We start from the raw sequence: 18071 nt of genomic DNA, 5'->3' as shown, positions 1-18071 counted from the left end.
TACTTCATGGCAATAAGGAATGGTTTTTAAGGTTAAGAATTACAAGTTTGGAAGTTCTTTGTTTTTTTTTTATTCTATTACTTTTGTGTCACTCAGAAACATGCAAAAATCATACAAGAAAAACTTTTTGAATTCTGTATCCAGGATGGAACTAAGAATAAACAATATTTACATATATTCACACATAAAACAAACTCAAAACTAGGAAATGAAATGTTTATCCATAAATGTTAATGGTCTAAATAATAGTAATAAAAGGAGAAACCTATTCAAGTACATAAACTTACATAAACCTCAAATAGTCTTCTTACAAGAGACACACTTATTAGAGATATAAACAACTTAAATATTAATAATTACACAGTACTAATAAACTCTCAATACAAAAAAAAAAAGAGGAGTAGCTATACTACTTCGCAGCACATCTATAACACCTAAAATAATTACTACTCATCAAGATACATCAGGTATGTTTTTTCTAGCTTCCATAGAATTAAATAAGACTATCTATACATTAGTAAATCTATATTGGATCCCAGGACTAGGATAAAAAACAGTTAAACAGCACTTTGAAGAGATAATTCATTTAACTAAGGGTAGCCTGATATTGGCAGGAGACTTCAACTCTATAATGAATGAAAAAGATACATATTCAAAATCTAAAAGAAGAAAACAACCTATCTCTAAAGCAGTATCAAAATTTATAGATACATTGTATTTGAAAGATATTAATGAATTTGCAGAACGAGACTCACTAATCTTCACATTTTATTCTCATAGATATAAAACTAACTCTAGAATTGGTAGAATATATGTTGCCAATGACCTAATAACAAAAATTGACAAAGTCAGAATTATAAATTGTCCCTTATCTGATAATAATGCCATAGTCTTTGAGATAGAGCTTACACCATTTTATTCAAATCCAATTACTAGGATACCTTCCTATATCACAAAATTGACAGATTTCAAATAATTTTATGAAGAAACAATCAAAACTTTCTAGAAATAAATTACACAGAAGATATTTCAGAAATATATGTCTGGGATTCATTGAAAGCAGTTACATATGGGAAAATATTATCCTGGTACATAAATAAAAGAAAGCTATGGAATAAAGATATGCTGGACTTACAAAACAAAACAGATCAAATGAAACTGAAAATACAAAAAGGCAATACTACTCAAGTTCAAGAACTTACACAAATCAATAAGAAGTGTACAGAATTGTTACATCATAAGATTATGATTAACTTAGAAAAGATAAAAATAAACTCATACTCTACTAATTCAGCACACCCGAGACACTTAACTTATAGAACAAAAAAATAATTAAATCTAAGTGAATAAAAGAAATATTTATTCCTAATACTAACAAAAGAGTTACAGAACTAAATGATATTTTAGAAGCATTCAGACTCCAGTTTAACATTGAAAATTCCATAAACACTCAAGATACACCTACTAAGGATATAAAAAATACTTAGAAAATAATATTCATATTAAATTAACACAAGAACAAATAGACATTATAAGCAAACCAATCAATATGACAGAATTAAAATCACAAATTAAAAAGCTCAAGACAAATAAAGCACCTGGCCCAGACAATATACTACCAGAAATGTATAAATTAATACCCAATCAAGCCATATTCTTATTATTAAAAGTATATGATATAGCCAAGAAAGATTTGAATATACCACACACTTGGAAATATTCATTGATATCCCTAATTACAAACCAGATAAAGATGAGAAGCAGTGTTCCTCATATAGGCCAATATCATTACTCAATATAGACTATAAGATGTTTATGGCTATATACACAGATAGGATCAAACACTTTCTTCCTTTCTTAATTCACAAAGATCAAACAAGTTTTATTAAAGGAAGAAATACTTCAGATAATATTAAAAGAATACTAACATTAATATATTATAGCAAACATAAAGTCCTAGATTTAAATATAATCTCATTAGATATTAATAAAGCTTTTGATTCGGTTAACTGGAACTTTCTTTCACTAGTTTTAAAAGAATATAACTTTCCTTCTAATTTTAATAATCTTATCCAAATACTATATGAAAAATATACTGCATATGTTAAACTAGGATCGCATAGATCAGGCCCTATAACAATCAAAAAGGGAACTAAACAAGGTTGCCCTTTATCACCATTGTTATTTGCATTACTCATAGAACCCTTTGCAAATTAAATCAGATCAAACAATATCATAAAGGGCATTTGCATTAATAAAATGTTAAACCTTAAAAACCAACTCTTTGCTGATGACATACTATTAACTCTCTTATATGCAAATGAGTCTTTGAATGCTCTATTTAACTCCATGAATAAATTTCAAAATATTTCAGGCTTAAAATTTAATGAAAACAAAACTAAAATTCTGCCCTGTAATTGTAAAAAAAAAAAATAATATAAACAAAAGATTTTCCAAATATATAGTAACAGAAAGTAAATTATTATATCTGGGAATAAATCTACTCAATGAAGTAACAGATTCCTAATATTTAACTATAATAAAATACTAGACAAAATAGAACAAACAATTGGTTACTGGAATAAATATATCTTTTCAACAGCAGACAGATTATATATTATTAAAATAATCATATTTCCAAAAATATTATACTTAATACAAAATTTTTCATTGCCACCTCCCAAATATATTATTCAAAGATACAATAAACTAATTTTAAATTTTCTATGGTTTCCAAATAAACCCTGTATAGTCTTAAATAAACATTTACCAGATTGGGAAGATGATGGAATTAATTTACTGGATATTGATTTATATATTACTACAGCTGTTATTAAAAACATAACACTATGGTTAAATAATTCATACACACCTATATGGAAACAAGCCCATGAGCAGATTTACATAGAAATCAATTATAATCGCATACAAGACAACTTAACAGTAATATCATCACCCCTTATATGGATGTTAAAAGATTATTTTTTAGGGAAAAGGAATAATATTAATAAATTGCCATCAAACTATATAAGCTATACACTTTCAGTGTTCAAAACATATATAAACAAAATACCAAATATTCATTCTTGGATTTTTCTTATTTTCCCTATAGCTTTTACACCAAATATTCTAGAAACATTCCAAATATCTAAAATAAGTAAACTTAAAGAAGAAACATTACTCTTTTGGCATCAACTTATAGAGAAAGGGAAAATTCTAAGAAATGAACAGATAATTTATAACTATAATATAAATAAAGACAATTGGTTGCTTTTACAAAATCTAAGGCATTTTCTTATAAATAAAATAGAACAAATGCAACCTTCAGTTAGACATGAAGCTCCAAAACTCATTGAATACCTTATTCTTATCACCAAACAGCCTTATCAGGGTACAGGTTATTTGTCTAATGTCTATAAAATTGTTAAAAAAACAAAAAACTATCATGAAAAATCATACTGGGATTATTATACTTTAATAAACAACCATCCTCCAATTGAAGAACAAAAAAGTAATATTCTAAAATCTTCCAAATTTTCTACATTATCAAAATACTGGCAATTATTCACTTGGAGATATCTACACAGAAGTTTCTATACACCACATAGGTTAGCCAAAATGTATTCTATTGAAGATCAATGTTGGAGATGCCATACCAAGATAAAAGCAGATTGGCAGCATGTTTTTTATGAATGTATATGTCTCAACATGTACTGGAAATCCATTAACTATTTTTTCAGAATGTTTATAATGATAATTTTCAATTAACGAAGTCTTTAATTTTATTCAACTCTCCTATTCCAAACTGTGTACCAAAAAAAGACACTAAAATCCTATGGTCACTATTGGCAATTTCACGTAAAATCATAACTATACACTGGAAAAATGAGGCTTCTTCTACGTTCAAGGAATTTGAGAATTTAACAACAACAGTTGCGCACATGGAAATATTAACAGTGAAGAACAGAACTAAAAGATCTACTTCTTACTATTACTCTTGCATGAAAGTACTGGAAATACTCGAAAAGATCGAAGAAGATATATCATCTTATATTTCTAACTTTATATAATATAGAATTTCAATGTTATTTGCATAGACACCAATATAAATAGTTATATAATGGTTTGAAGTTAGTAATGTTTTAGAATTGTAAATATGTTTTTTATCTTTATTTCATGTAATGTTTCTTAAGACATCTTATTTGAAATAATAAAAAAATTTAGTAAAAAAAAAAAAAAAGAAAATGTATGTTAATTTACATTCTCTTATTCTGTCAATATCTGAAGCTAATATTAATTTTTTAAAAGTGCTCCTGATTGTCCCAGATTATTTCTGAATTTTTGTCCCTGATTCTTTTGAGATTTCTCTCTGATTTATTGAGAGCTATGTATGAATCAGGGTTGGTTTTTATTGTTATGCTTTGCCATTTTCATGAGTATTGTTCACTGATATGTGCACTTCAGCAGTTTTTGCTGGTCTATATAACTGTAACACTTGCATAATATTGTTTGCATAACTCAGCAAATGCATTTAGTATAATTTTTTTAGTATATATATATATATATATATATATATATATATATATATATATACACACACACACACACACACACACACACACACACACACACACACACACACACACACACACACACATATATCTATCACTCTATGGGTCCACTATGTAATCTCAAAATACTGAGATGCCAAATTTCAGTATTTCGAAATTACATAGCCGAAAATACTACCAAAATACTAAACCCCGAAACCCCATAACAGCGAAATTGAAAATCCCGAATGTACACTGCACATACAGCCACACATGCATACAGCTTCCCTCACAATCAAATATATAATCCTACAGTACAGATAAGCAGGGGGAAAGCCTCCCTGCACCCCCCATGTGGAGGGCTGCACCCCCCACACCCTCCTACTTAATTATTCTAACTTTGAGATTGCACAGACACACAAAGGAAACTCACAGCAGAGCCTAGATGGCAAACAGATAAGCAGCATTTTTAGAGCTCCACAAACCAGTACTAGAAAACAGGAAAAAATTATTTTCATTAACCAGAAATAGAAAAAAAAAATATTAAGAAACTTAAGAACTACAACTCTACCAAATTTCAAGAAATATTATTGAGTTTTTCCTGTCAAAATATTCTGGAGAACAACACAGCTGTTTGGTAATGGCCAGTTTAAAGAATTCCCACTCAGAAACCACTCCGAAGAAGCAGATACAACTGATGTATTCCACATTACATGAACTGTCATTGAAAATGGATAGATTCACTGATAATTTAGAAAGTCTCAAGGAAAACTGCCAAAAGCAAACAGATGTACTAAAAAAAATACTGCAGCAACAACAAAGCAAATTACTTGATATGGAGACATCACTAAATGACATAGATGGAAGACTCAAAGAAGAGGAAAATCAGACAGAATTCTTACTTCACCAAAATAACTGGCTACTTAACAAAGTGGATGATTTAGAGAATAGGGAGAGGAGAACTAATATAAGAATATTTGGCCTTCCAGAAAAAACTGAGGGAGAAGACATCATCACCTTTTTGAATTCCTGGCTTCTTGAAGTGCTTGATTTAAAATAGGGATTATCAAATGGAATAGAAAGAGCTCACAAAGCCATAGGACAATCTATACCCTCTTCATCAAATGCACCACCAAGATCAATTGTGGTAAAGTTCCTGCCCTTCTTGGATAAAGAGCACATTTTAAAAACAGCCTGGAGAAAAAGTCCCATAACATATAAACAGAGTCAGATCAGATTTGACAATGATTATTCTGCAAAAGTGTTAGAAACAAGGAAAAAAAACTTGGCCATTAGTGAAATTTCTCAAACAAAATAAAATAAAAGTGTAGATGGTATATCCTGCTAGAATCAGGATTTTCTATTCAAATGACTTGAGAACCTTTAACAACATTGAAGATGCCTCTACCTTCATCAAGAATAATAATAATATTATCACAATTCCTGAAGAAATGGACTTGACTGTTTCCACCAACTTGAAAAGATCTCCAGAAAAATATTTGGTCTGATGTAAGGAAAAAGAAACAAAGAACTGATTCTAAAACTACACAGTATTCCAAATCTCTCAAACAATCAACAAAGATATAGACTTCTGGACTTTACCTCAAAATGTATGTATTTTATCTATTATATTGCTTATTATACTCTGAGACATTTATACTTTTTCTTAAACTTATACTTTATGCAACATACTCATCACAAGTCTAATGGTTGTGTCTGATAATGTTAAATGGTTTTATAACTTAAGAGTGACTTCTAAAAATATAGTTAGATCTCATTCATGGGCAGTGAGGAAAATCAGATTCAAATGTTATCTTTCATTTTAGTATAATTAGTTATATGTAAAGGAAGAACAGCGACAACATATACACAAATGTTTTTTCTCATTTCCCTTTTATTAATGGTATATTTAGTTCACCTCATTGTTGCATAATAGGAATTGAAAATTTTTAATCATAGTTTCTGTGGCTTACTGACTTCACTGCACTTCAAATTCCCATTTTAAAAGTAACATAGATATCCATATATTTAAATGTGGAAAAAAACAGTTAGAGTCACTATAAACAGAGTTTGTTACTGGGTTCTGACAATGCTGTTATTTGAAACATTCTTGTGCGCTAGTTAGAGCTTCCCTTTTCTGCTAGGAAAGATTTAAGGTGGAAATAGTCAGTTAAGGAATCCCCTGCTTGTCTGTTGTTAAGGTAGCGCTTCTAATGTGATATCAGTTGCACAAGCAGTATATTTTAAACTCATTTAACATGGTCTTTGGATTATTAAAATATACAAATCCTGACTTCTTTTAAATAAATAAAAAGAATAGGTGTGAAATCAGTGACAGAGTTGCTGTTTTTCATGTAGGTAACACAAAAAAGAAGAATTTACAGTAACATTGACTAACATCCAATTGTAAAAGAAGTAGAAGCATTACAGACTACATTGTTACACTTGAAGTAAACACAGTCCTTTCTTATTTCTGAATTATTCCTACCTGGGCTATAAGATACACTATGCTATGCTATGGTGATCCAGTAAAATGACATGTCTGATAGTTTTGTAAGCATCTGTTACAGCGTTGCAAGTGTAAATAGGAAAATAAGTGTGTGAAATGCACACATCAGGTCCAGTTGTGGCATACTTCTGTGCACATAATAAGTAAAATTAAGACAGGTTTAGACATATTATACTGAATACTTCATTATCCTGGTAACAGACATCATCTAATTTCAGAAGCCACAAAGGGACTTATTATCTTGTACTTATAACTCCTGCTTATTTGAATATAATGTGCACATTGCTTTATTAGATATAGTAAACCCTGTACTGTGCAGTGCTGTTATTTTCCTCTGCTCACACTGCCTAGATATGTTCAATTGGATTGATTAAGTAGTAACCAAATAAATAGTGAATACAGTAGATAGTAAATTACTGATTACTCTCCTCACCCTTTAGTGCTTTCTAATCTTTGGTAAGTGGGGTTCAACTTTCAGTAAAGTGGCAAAGATGCTGGTACTTAGCCAAAATTCATACACCAACATGCAAGTAGTTGATTAACTGCACTACTAAATTGTGTGGGCATGTGTACTTATTTTCTATGATGAACAGTTGATTTATTCCCAGCAAAACTTTAAGCCATGGTTCTATAACTCATAAAATTGGCATCTCAGACAGTCTTGCAAGTGCCTATTGATGTATTGTGGGAGTTGCCTTGATGACGGGGAAGTAATGGGAAACCTATATTAAAATTGCACATAAATTAGCATTCATTCTACCAAGAATTGTTTGAATTACACATTTACAGACAGAGGTTCCTAAGAAACGCAAATCCTAAATGATATTCTGTATGCTACACATCTGGTTAAGGCAGGGATTTATAACATAAACTACCATTGATCCTTCAGACATTAGTTGTATAGCTGACTATTATGCAGCTCATATTTTTACTGAATATTGACAACTGTTTAAATAATAAGGTTATCAGTTTCTTAGTGAGATGGTTGGTAAAATGAGTTCACCTTGGAATTTCATCTTTATTTCTTTAAAGTAAAGGGCCCATGAGAAAATGTCTTCATGGTCTCCTTTTGCTACTGCTTCAAGTAGTAAAATAAGGCAGATTTTTAAACTGTAATTCTTGATGAGAAATTCAAGTAGAACACTAATTAAATAGATATGAGATAGAGAGATTTTTTAAGGCACTGTCCAGCTTAATAGGTTTTGTAATTTTAAGAGTGACATTACTTTTAACAATTTAATAACAAAGAAGGGAGTCTGCCTACTCTTGTATCTTGCTGCATGACACAGTCTTTGATAAACACTCCATTATAAAGGTTCTAAGGAACTGTGGCTGTGCAGAACAGCTTCAGTAATGATCTGTCTTGACTAGCATTTTGTTCAATATTCTGTGATGATATTCTCATAATATGAATTGATATTATAACTATGCATTAATATTAAGAAGTTTATAAATTGCTCACCCACATGGCCACTTATCAGGGCAAATTGCTTCTGTTTCATCATCAGTGAGTGATCACTATGGTCTAATGTTGTCTTTCTTCATTTTTTAATCTGTCACAACTACATTCATGGGTAGACATAAAACAAACTGAATCTGCTTATGCTTTCATTTGTCTCTAATTAAAAGCATGTGAGGGGATACATAGAGATTTATGACATGCATTGTTCACTCAAACATATTTCCATTATCATCTCCAGTGAACACAACTCTAAGGGTTCATTCTATGGACTACATAGTTTTTGTAGTATGATTCAAGTGTTCTGAATAGACTTGTCCGTATTTATCTTTACTTATTGATACATTTCTAAATCTACTTCACTCAGTTATAATATATTTTTAGTATGTAGGAGAGTATTTATCTGACATAATTATTAGTATATTGGTCATATCAGAATATTGGAGACTATTAATATGTATATATACTACTGTCAGGCTAAAGATAACTAATGTTAAGCAACATTTACTGTGTTATAAATAAGATTTTACTTTATGAATGTTTAAGTAGTGCATGATAGGATGATTATATTCTGAAAAAGAAGTCTAATCTAATATAAAATTAAATTATATTACCAAATCAGTACTCATTTCCATACATTATGTTAATTCATTATTAATAGTTATATAGGGAAAATAATAACTAATATTGTTAAATCTCCAAGATAAGAGAAAAGGTGTACTGGAACTTGAAAGGGGTTAGTTTTTTTTTTTTTCATGAGGGAAGTTATGGGAGGCAATCTGTTAGATTTCTTCTCATCTAGCAGATTGGAAGTTTATTTCACTTCATGTACATTAGAGGGTTTACAAAAATATTTATATACTTGTTGTTACACAAGTAATTTTGGCATTTTTCTTTTTTCTTTTTTTATTGGCCTGAACTAAACTCTATTTTAAGTTATTTGACCAAAATTAAAATATTGACTACAATGAGAATTATTAACACAGTAGTTACACATTTTACATTTGGTATGGTATTACAAAATATAATGCAAAACAAATATGATATAAAGCTAAATACTAAGAATGGACTTGACTATTTTATCCTTAAACACTAACGGTTTAAACAATCCAAGGAAATTATTTAATTTATTAAGATATATGTAATTAAATAAAGTACAAGTAGTATTTCTTCAAGAGACTCACTTCAAAACAAATGATACCTTTAGCTGGAATCCTAATGAATATATGATCTTATCTCACTCTTCATATAAGAAAAAGACTAGGAGAACTTTAATTTTGTAGAAAAAAATGTTACTATGCCTCAAATCATTTACAAACATGTAGATAAAGAAGGACTCCTAGCCATAGTAATAGTAAAATATAACAATAGACTCTGGACATTAGTAAATATATATTGGTTTCCAGGCATTGGGGTTGGGACAATAAGAAAACACATGGATCTAATAACTAGAGTATATAATGAAAATTTGATTTTGGGAGGTGACTTTAATTGTATATTGGATACATCAGAGACCACAAGCAAAATAAATGTATGTGTAACTTCTATAGAGAAGCTACTTAAGAAATGGGAAGAAAGTTTAAATCTAATTGATGCATTTAGTTATAAGGAGAACAATTCATTGTTATTTTTACACCAAGACCACAGATTTGGGGCACATACAAGAATTGATAAAATATTCATATCTCATGAGCTAAATTCAAAAATAATAAAATTTTCCATAATCCCTTGTCCCTTTTCAGACCCTAATTAATTAATTCTCAAATATATACAGATTATAAGAAATTCATTTTTATGTCAAGAATTCCAGCTTACATTACAAAATTAAAACAATGTAAACCTTGGTTATATTCAGAAGTACAATTCTTTTTAGATAAAAACTACACTACTGAAATAAATGTAATTAATCTTTGGGATACCTTTAAAGCCTATCTAAATGGAAAAATTCTTTCATGGTATAAAAATAAGCTAAAAGAGTGGGAATCAGAATTATGTAACATCCAAAAACACATTACAGATCTCACTATTAATTCATCTACGTACCCACAAAATAATCATAAAAAAGCATTGGAAGACTTAAACAAAAGATATAATTGAATCCTAACTCACAAAACTAATATAGCTGTAGAAAGGTTAAAACTTAGTTCTTATGCAGTATCACCCAAACATATGCATAATTTAGCAATACGATTAAAAAAAATCAATTTAATAATATTACAAGTATTATACATGAAGCAAGAAAAAAAAAAGGTTTCAGATATAAATGATATACTAGATGCATTTAAACATTATTTCTTTGACCATTATAATGATACTTCACATATAACTAATACATCAAACTTAGACCTGAAATTTGTAAAGGTAAAGGCGATACCAGAAAAGTTAAAGTTAGACATTCAAAAACAAATATCTCTAAAAGAAATTACTCAAAAAATCAATGAAAGTAAAAGTAATAAAACATCGGGAATTGATGAAATAATTAATGAATTGTATAAGATATTTCCATCTTCAGTAATATCGTTTCACAAAACTTTGAATGAAATTCTAGCACAAAACACAACTCCAATTTCATGGAGATACTCCTTAATTATACCCATTATAAAAGAAAACAAAGACCCTTTACAGTGTAAATCTTATAGGCCAATATCTTTACTTAGCAATGATTATAAAATCTTCATGTCAATATTAGTTAGTAGAACTAAGGAATCATTGACACACATAATAAATGAGGATCAAACAGGATTAATTTATAAAAGACACGCACATGACAATATACAAAGAATTCTAACACTCATAGATTTTCTAAACAGAAACAACCAAGAAGCTCTAATAATAGCTTTGGATATAGAAAAAGCCTTTGATTTGTTGAGCTGGGATTTTCTTTTTAAGGCTTTAGAATTGTTTTAATTTTCTACTAATTTTATTACGTTAATAAAGAATATTTATAAAAACAACTTGGCTTATGTAAAACTTGGGACATTTATCTCGAAGGGTATTGAAATAACCAAAGATACAAAGCAAAGATGTCTGATGTCTCCCATCCTTTTTGCCTTAGGAAATTAATTATTTGCCTCATTAGTACACCACAACTCTAATATATCAAGCATAGATGCATATGGTCAACTCAATTCAAATATTATGTTATTTGCTGATGATGTTTTACTCACGTTATCTGTCTTGGAGAAATCAGTACAAAAACTAGATGAAATAGTGGAAAGTTTTTATCATATTGCCGGCCTTAGATTTAACAAGGGAAAATCTAATTATATACATTTGAATAAAAAGAGAGAATTTACCTTAACTACAAATTGTGTGATAAGAAAATAAGTTCCCATAATAAAATATTTAGGAATGACACTATGTGATAATTTGGAATCTATGTTAGCCACAACTTATAGCAACATAATTAATAAAATAAAAATGTTAATAGTAAGATGGAATACAATGTTCTTGAGATTTTAAGACAGATTACAAATAATAAAAATGACAATACTTCCAAAAATGAATTACATTGCACAAGCTATTCCTATAGTATCTAACAACAAAATCTTGAAATAAATAAATAAAATTCTATTAAACTTTCTTTGGTATCCAAAAAGAAATAGAATAGCCTATACACATCATATTAGATCTTGGGAAATGGGTGGAATTAAACTTCCATATCTAGAATCATACATAAAAGCTTCCATATTAAGAACTACCATTAATTGGCTAGATCCTAATTATTTTTCAACATGGAAAACATTGCACACTATTATTTTTCTAAATGAAAAAAAAAATTAAAAAATGTATATTAAGTGAACAAAATAATAGGATGTGGCACATATTGGCTGTTAATATTCAATATAATATAACAAAACCAACCAATTTAAATTATATAATTAATATTTATAATTTATTCAGAAGATTTATATATACTAACACGGATATTAAGATTTGGCTAGACTTGATAAAACCCTTTAGCTCTACAAAGAATTTCTTCAATAAAATTTATAATGCTATTTTAACTAGATGAGAGGGGGAAAACTTCACTTGGCAACATTGTATAGAGAATCAAGTAGTATTAGACATTCAACAAATTCAGAATAAATTTGACATTCCATCAGCAGATTGGTTGATACTACAAAGCATGTTATTATATGTTAAGGATCTTAATAGTAAAATTATTAATTCTCCTTATAAAACTAGTCCAAATATAAGTCTAATATCTAAAGTTATTTACAATTATAATTGGACGAATCTAATTTAAAATTATACAAAATATTGATAACATATAAAACTAACTCTAATGCAAGATATTGGAATTTCATAGCAAAAGGATGTCACACTAATCTATCAATTGAGAGTAAAACAAATATTTTATGTTCTGTTAACATTTAATTTACAAGTATGGAAAATATTTACATGAAAATATATTCACAGGGCATTTATTACACCTGATAAACTAGCCAAATTCAATTCACTTGATAAATCTATTTGTTGGAGATGTTCTTTAAATTGTAAAGCTGATTGGTCTCATATATTTCTGATTGTATTAATATAAAAAAAATCTGGAAAGAAATTACTATTTTTCTCCAAGTTATATTCACAGATACCTTTATTTTAACCAAATTGTTAGTCCTCTTAAATGTTAATGATACTATTGGAATGAATAAAAAAGATCTATACCTACTTTGGTCCATACTAGCTGTGGCAAGGAAATGTATAACTAGAAAGTGGAAGTCTTCACAAGATCCTACTCTGGAAGAATTCTTGAGATTGATGGAAGAAACAGAGACATTAGAAATCAAGGTGAAGGAATCGAGAATTTTACCTAAAACATGGACAAACAATCCTTGGGAAAAAAATTTAACTCTTATTGAGACATTAAAATGAACCCAAAATAATGAATGTGCAACTTTATACTTTATTAATTGAATATTATACATTTTTGTTACTAATTTCATATATTTTATGAATTTTTCCCTCCTTTGTTCAGGTCAATTGTACATAGTGTATATAAAGGTTTATAGTACTTGTTATTGATGATTGTATTGTTAAACATTATATTATTTGGAAAATAAAAAAAATATTTGAAAAAAAAAAAACAAAAGGAAACTCCCACCCACACATTTTACAGTCCTTCACATACACACATCACAGTTGCAAGACACACTGACACACACTAAAGCCCCTAACCAACACACTTACACATACATATTTACCTAAACTTCCACCCATCCATTCACACACCGCACCACCAGAAGAGCTAATTCAACATATCCAAGCTTTGGGATTTTGAATTTTGCGCTTCTGCAAGTTTTGGCATTTAGTGTTTTCATCTATGTAATTTCGAAATACTGAAATGTGGGATTTCAGTATTTCGGGATTACATAGTGGACCCCTCTATATATATATATATATATATATATATATATATATATATATATATATGTATGTATGTGTGTGTGTGTGTGTGTGTGTGTGTGTGTGTGTGTGTGTGTGTGTGTATAAGTATATACAGGGATTTTAGCTGGGCTAAATGTTATATATGTATTATTATGTATTATTATGTTATTCTGTCTCAATGACTGTTCTATTATGCATACTAAGGTGGAAATTAAGCAGCTGCCTGTGTAAACACATTAATCACTATTTTATTTTTATGTCTCAGTAAGAGTGTTTCTTAAAACATGCTAAGGTAGGCATTATACAAAAATGTATTGTTTGTGAATATAAATAACTAAGTGTAGTGACTATGTTACATTATATATGTCATGAGTATGGCTGTAAGGGAATCCATGCAAACAGCATGTAAGCAGCCATATAAATATACTTCAAAAAAGAGAAGCCAAAGGATCGACGCACCTTGAATCAAGTAACTGAATAAAACCAAAATGGAGCAAATACAATGAAAACACGTCGGTTTATTTAAGCCACACAGATACAGCTTTTCATCAGCGACTCCTCACCAACTTCTTCAGAAAATTTAAAATACCTCACCACTGACGTGGTGTGTTTAAATACTACACATAAAATCACATGATGTCAACACTGTCTCCTACAAATAAGAAGTGGGATTCGAATTAAGCTAATGAAACAAGAAATCAGCCTCGTTCCACTAATACAAGAAATTCGCAATGAAAACAAAACTACCAAACAAGCAATCACTGCCTTATGTGTTATAAAGGCTTAAACGACTTTATATAACTCCCTACCAGTTTAGCTCCATATTTCCAAAGCATAATAATAACAAAATATTCTACTATAGAATAAAAATACAATGAAATAAAAACAAAAACAAAGCTACATTTCTAAAGTAACTTTGGTTGAATACAAAGGCAAAGACCAACTACCATACCAAATGTAATAAATGCATAGCTTCCTTTAACCAATTACTAAAATGAGGTGTACTGAACAGCATAATAAAAGTTCCAATGAAAGGTTCTACCTATCGAGGCTTTTCAATTTCAAGACACTGGTAATGGACAACATACTGTTTAAACATGGGTAATGGTAAGCTTCCACTTTCAGCTGCCACAACAATTCCTTAAGTCCCAACATTAATGAATCGGGCCCCCCCCCCATTATCTAATACTACCTGATTGATTGCTGTAAAGTTAAATTCATGATCAGGACACTCCTTAACATGCCTAGCCAGAGCATTGTCCATTTTCTCCTTCATATAGGCGCTCTTGTAACCTCCGGTCAATATATTTTGATTGATACCATAATTACTTGATTCAAGGTGCATCAATCCTTTGGCTTCTCTTTTTTGAAGTTTGTTTGCTTTTCAACGAGTTGCAGAGCCATATAAATATTACATGTGCAGCATTAGCAATTGTAATAATTGAGTGTCAATAGTTGTATTACCTTTTTACATCTAATTTCATAGATTCATAGGTTCATAGGTTGGTACTAGGCTATCCGCCTTAGGGCCTATACAAGCTTAGCCATAATTCCCTGGATATTTCTTCCCACACTGTTTACTTCCCTGGACCCCTGTCTAGCAGGGCAACTGACGTGATCCCCGGGGTAAATTTTTTTCTCCCATCCAATCATCAAGGTTCCTTTTGAAGAGGGCCAAAGAGGCATTCTGCTTGACAAGTATGGGCAGCCTATTTCAGAGTCTGGGGAGTCTCTGGGTCAGGATCCTATCCCTCCAGCATGTTTTTTTTTTCTTGTGATGACAAGATTTAGATCCCTGGAGTGTGTGGCTCTGAGGGATTGGGATTTCTTTAAGTGTAGCATGTCCAACAGCTCTGGGTTTGACATGGCCTTGTATGTTAAGCAGAGATCGCCTTGGAGTTGACAATATGCGACAGAGTATAGATGGAGTTTTTTAAGGCAGTCAGCATAGGGCATCTGCTTTAAGCCTGTGATTCTTTTAGTGAGGTATTTCTGTGGCCTTTCCAGTTGTTGCAGATGTCTTGAGAGGTACATACCAAGTGGGGCATTGAATTCTATAATGGGTCTAATAAGGGATGAGTACAGTGGGACAATGACCTCCTTTTTTCTGGATGAAAAGCCCTTAGTGATGAGGTGTGCCACATAGAAGGATTTCCTGACTGTTGTGGCGATGTGGTTATTGAAGGTGAGACCACTGTCCACCTGTGTCCCTAAGTCTCTTCTCACACTTTCAGTGTTTAGTGTACTGCCACCTATGTGGTAATTCACGGGTATATGTTTTTTTGCAAAGGGGATAACTATGCATTTCTTGGCATTGAGCTTGAGCCCATGGCTCTGGCACCAAGCATCTGTTGCTGTAAGACCCTTTTGTAGAGTAGCTACATCATTTGGGGATTCAATAATGGCTCCCAGTTTGCAGTAATCTGTGACCTTTGTTAGCCAGAGTCCCTTAGTGTTTGCCTTTACTTCAGAGAAGTAGATGCCAAACAAGAGAGGTCCCAGGACTGAACCCTGAGGTACTCCACTTGTCTGGAGCTGGATTTGGAGTCAGCTACTTTTACAGTGTGGGTTCTGTCAGTAAGCCAGTTGGCAACCCTTCAAGTGACGTAGGGATTAATGCCCAGCTTAGTAAGTTTATCTATGATTCTAGAGTGGGGTATGGTGTCAAAGGCCTTGGTGAGGTCCAGATAGGCTGTGTGGACTGCCTTACCCTCGTCCACGTCTCTAGAGACTGATTTGAAGAAGTCAGTAAGGTTCAGGATACAAGATTGGCCCTTCATGAACCCAAACTGGGTGGGGTCCAGTGTTTTAAGGTTGTCAATGTCTTTGTTTATAAGTTCCATGATAATACGTTCCATGGCCTTGCAGATCAGGCTGATGGGGTGGTAGTTCCCAGGATCCAAGGTGGATCCCCTCTTGTGGTGTGGGATAACTGTAGTGGTGCACCACTCAGTGGGCACAAAGCCTGAGGTGAGAGTATGATTAAACATGACACTTAGGTGAGGTGCCAGTTCATTTTGTAGTTCATGTAGTACACAGCCCGGGAGGTCATCTGGTCCCATGGATGCTGTATTCTTAGCTTTGGAGAGTGCGTTTTTTATTTGTGTGGCCTTTATTACTGGAATTTGGCAATCTTCCAGTATTGAGATGGGCCATTTAAGGGGTGAGAGGGGGTGAAGTTGGCACTGAATTGATCTGCCAGGATATTGGCAATATCCTTGGGATCAGTATATTTAATGCCATTCTGTTGTAGCTCAGAGCAGATCTGAGCATTGCCATTTATATTCTTGACATAGTTATAGAATGCCTTATGGTTGTCTTTGGAATCTTTGGCAATTTTATTTTAGTAACTAGCTTTGGAGGATTTTATGAGGGATCTCAGCTTCTTACTGAGGCTGGTAAGGGAGTTTTTTGCATCCTGGGATTTTCCTCTTTTCTGCAACAGTTTTTTTCCTTTTGTTGTAAAGTTTGTTTATGGCAGGGGACCACAAGATTGGCTTCCTTTTTTTCGAGGAGTGCATCTTGGTTCTATTTGGGATGGCACGATTCATTCATGAGTGGATGCGCTCATACAGTGCCTTAGTGTAAGACTCAGCAGTTGAACTTTCAGTTCCTGTCTGCATGGGTCTCATGAAGTTTGTAACTTCTGACTTGAGTAGCATGAAGTTGGCCTTGAAGAAGTTTTTTATGGAGGTTTCCTTACTGGGGGCTGGGGTGGGATGTGGATGTTAAGGGTGATTAGCTTATGGTCTGACCTGACCAATGAGGGGATGACCATAGGTGTGGAGCATCGATTTCCATGTTGGTAATGACCAGGTCTAGGATATTGGATCCCCTGGTGGACTATGGGTTAGTTGATCCAGGGCATTGGAATTTATGAATTCCAAGAACCGTTGGGGGAAGGTGTTGATGCATGAGTAGTTTTCCCAGTTAATGGCAGGGTAGTTGAAATCACCCAGTATTAGGGTGTTTGGTTGTGTATTAATATTTTCCAGTAGGTTTAGAAAGGTGTAGTGAGAATCTTGGGGCATGGTGGGGATCTGTAGCAAGCTACAATTTGGATTGCAGTCTTACCTAGTGTTAGTTGCACCTGGAGAATTTCAGATGAATTGTGTTGGGCAACTAACCTGGTGGTGTGAATATCCTTGGTGAATATGGACACTCC

This window comes from Protopterus annectens, chromosome 1.part1, assembly GCF_019279795.1.
Source record: "Protopterus annectens isolate FY-2018-M chromosome 1.part1, PAN1.0, whole genome shotgun sequence".
In the NCBI taxonomy this organism is placed as follows: domain Eukaryota; kingdom Metazoa; phylum Chordata; order Ceratodontiformes; family Protopteridae; genus Protopterus; species Protopterus annectens.
The sequence above is the reverse complement of the archived record's forward strand: the minus strand, read 5'-3'. Positions refer to the sequence as shown.